Source organism: Equus quagga, chromosome 17, assembly GCF_021613505.1.
Source record: "Equus quagga isolate Etosha38 chromosome 17, UCLA_HA_Equagga_1.0, whole genome shotgun sequence".
NCBI lineage: Eukaryota > Metazoa > Chordata > Mammalia > Perissodactyla > Equidae > Equus > Equus quagga.
Genome location: NC_060283.1, coordinates 19,183,562 through 19,187,366, shown reverse-complemented (window position 1 = coordinate 19,187,366; position 3,805 = coordinate 19,183,562).

Below are 3,805 nucleotides of genomic sequence, written 5' to 3'. Positions count from 1 at the left end.
GACTCCAAATGATGCTCCTTTTTGAGAATATAACTCTAGATCACAAATTTTCTCAGGAAATTTTTCCATTCACTCTGAAAGCATACATGCAAGTGTATGTAGAGAAGCATGAGAAGTAATCAATGCAATAATGAAACACATTGAGATAAACCATCTACCTTATAGTAAAATAGTCTACTAACATTTAGTTGTGAAGATCTCAAAAAGAAAGACTTCTCTTTGAAGAAAGTCACTGAATAAATAGGATCAAGTCTTTAAGAAATGCAGACCTGTAGATTCTTGGTTTGATAGAACAGAATCTCTATAGCATTCTTTAGGAGGAAATAAAACCCCGAAGACAATGTTGATTACCTAGATTTTACTTACTTCAACTGACCTAAAATAGGATGTTCCTAAATAAATTAATTTTCTTTATATTTTGTCGTATCATTTTATAATAAAAAAGTACACGGAAGCTATCTATGTACACACTTTTAAATGCTATTATTATTATGAACCATAAAACATTGGTGCTAATTTATAGACAATTCACCTATCTCTTTACCCTCCCTTTACTCATTAGTATTCAAAAGAAGATTGTAAATGCCTAGAGAAGTATCAGGAATAGCATGCTTAAATACTCCAAAATCAAGTTTTTCATCCTCATTTGATACTATGTTCATTTCCAGTTTCTGATCACATGGGGCCAGTGCTACAAATGGTGGCTAGACTTCTTTGAGATAATATGCCACCTCACAAAAAAGTGGAGTAATCTCAGAAGAGTCAATATGAGTAAAGATACAGATGGTCAGAGATGAAAATATATACGTAATGTATGCCTGGGAAGGTATTATGACTAGAAAGGAGATGTGGAACTCATTGTGGAATGCATGGAAAATGAGGCTAAAGCATATTTCAATTATCCTAAAAGATAGCTGAGATGACATGTCTTAATTATTCAAAAAGATTTAATGGCTTTCATTTGCCTACCAGCTAATGTGAGACAATCATAACATAGAGACCAAGAAGGATACAAAAGTCAATAACAATGTCAATGAAAGCTTGACCTGAGGAAGTAGAAGAGGAGGATGCTTAGGACAGGAAAGTATTTATGGAAATCTGCACAAAACAACATATGGAGCTTTGAAAGAATATTACAGGATGGATACATTTTTGTGATTTAAACTGGTTGCTTTTTAAAATTTATTATTTCAAGTTTAAAATAAAGTGTATAACAAGCAGCACTCTAGATTTCAGCAGAAATACAGGAGCTAATATAATTTGGAAACATTGTTTTGGCTGATAGTTGAAATGTTTGCCAAGGGAGGCAATCGAGAGACTAAATGCTGCAGACAAAATATTAAAAACTGCAAACAAAGAGAAGACAAGATGAAAAATGCATAGGAGGGGACACAGAAATGATATCTTTTAGTGTAGTGTTTGGAGATAGGTAAGCTACAATCTCAAAACAGAGGGTTGTCCCTCAGAGGACAATAATGCAGATAGATTGAGGAATATATTAGGAACGTTTGTTTAACAAAGTTAAAAGATCTTGAAATAGATGAAAAACAATATGGTATCATCATCTAGGTTGAGGTTTCTTAGCTTTGTAAACCTAACCACACCTATGTGCTCCAGCCGTAAACATTAGCTGCCTAAATGATTGCTTAAATGTCCCATTAGCACTCTGAAAATTTAACTTGTTCAAAATTTCACTTTGATCAGTCCATCTTAAATCATATCCTCTAATATGCAAAAAATGTTATGGCCATTGACCCAATTGCAAAAACGTCACTGAAGTCTTTCTTGTTCGACCCCCAACTGTCATTCTCTCACATCCCTCTCACGTAATTCATAACATGAATTATTTAAGATATCATCTTGTTTCTGGTTCCAGCTGTTCAGTGTACCTTCTCTGTATGTCCAGCTTCTCCAATTTGGCCCAAGTTATCATTATCTTATACTGGGAATCCTCAACCAACTGTTTGACTCGTTTTTATTTCCACTCATAACTTCTACACTTTAAATCCTATAATTCATCATCTTCATAACAGCAAGAGAAAGCTTTTTAGAACTTAAAGCTGATTATGTTCCCCCACCTTAAAACTTATCAATACCTTACAATTCACTTAAAATGAAAACCAAATACTTATTTTGACCTACATTTTCTAATTCTAGTAATTCTCCACTTTCTCATTATTATCCAGTCACACTGGTCTCCAGTAAGTTTCCTCTCAAAAACAAACAAAAAAACTAACTTCTTTTCTACCGCACAGCAGCATTTTCAAGAAATACCCTTCTGCCTGGAATCTTGGAGGGTTCTTCCTGTGATTGATTAAATAGCTGGTTCCATGGCTTGTTTAGTTTTCAGTTCACATGTCACCCTCTCAGAAAGGCCTTGCCTTGATATGATTTGTGCAAGAACTCTCCCAGCTTATTCTGATGCATGTTTTTGTTGAATTTTCTTATTGTACTTACTACAATTTATAATCCTCTGTCTATATGTTCTGTTATCAGCCTTTTTTCTCTTCTATTATCAAACAAGAAGGCCCATGAATTGAGGAACAAGTAACTTATCTGAAGCTTGAGCGTTGTCTGGCTCAAATAGGAAATCAACAAATACTTGGTAAATAAGTAAATAAGAGGATGATTCAAAGAAACAGAGAAAGAATGAGGTTTGGTGTCAGAAACAAACTGATATCACATACTCAACAATGTTGGAAGTTATTTTGGTCTTATTTCTCCAATTCTTTTTGCATTGTTGCTTCATTCTTTTTTCTCACTGTAGCAGAGTTTTCTATTTTTCTTTCTTTTATAGCCTTTTTTAGGAGAGACAATGTCAGTAACTCTGGGCTTTTACAAGTCAGGCATCAGTGATACATAATCATTAAAAAAATCACTTTATTGAGTTAAGATTGACAAACAAAAAGCTGTACAAGTTGGATGTATAAAATTTGATGAGTTTGGAGATAAGCCTACATCCTTAAAATCATCACCACAGTTTATGCCATAAACATATCCTTCATCTTCAAAGGTTTCCTTTTGCCTCTTTGTTTTATTATTATTATTATTATTTTGAGTGCATGTATGCTTAAATTTTTGTTAAAAGGTAGATCTTATGTTAAATGCTGATATAGTCTTGACTCTCTGGCTGTGAACTCCAAATCTTCAGATAAGAGACAATGACAGGACTTTTTGGACAAGGTGCACCCCATGGGAAGCATCAGTTTGGATTGGAAAGGGACTCTAATTGGTTTAGCTAGAAGCAGGTGACCACCCTTCTAACAAACACCTCTAGAAAAATATTCAATCAGATTATAATAGCATGCTGATTATCTGACAAATATATGCAAGGTAATTATCATAGAAACTATAAAATAAGGATATTTAACATTTTGGCAATAATGAAAAATATCAAAATGTGAAAAATTCAAGAAAAGGCCAACTAAAACTTAAGGCCAGATATGTTTTATAAATTTTTAAAATAATGTTATAAAATTATATAAATAAAAATACTAGGTAAAAATAAATACATATTGGAAAGAATATGATGAATTTCATCAGCTTGTGGGGCAGGAAAAAGAAGAGTTATGAGATGGAAGCAAAAGTAAGTTGAATCCAGTAGAGCATAGCGTGTGATGGAGATGCAAAAAATGATAACATTTTCATATATATCATTTTTTAGAAATTGAAAAGAGAATCAGTAAACAGAAAAATACAGCTGAAGACATGTATTCATATATTTTTGTCTGTGCTAATAAAGTGTAAAATGGGAAAAACAGTTAACATATATGGATGGTAGTATGTGCAAGTTGAATGCATATTG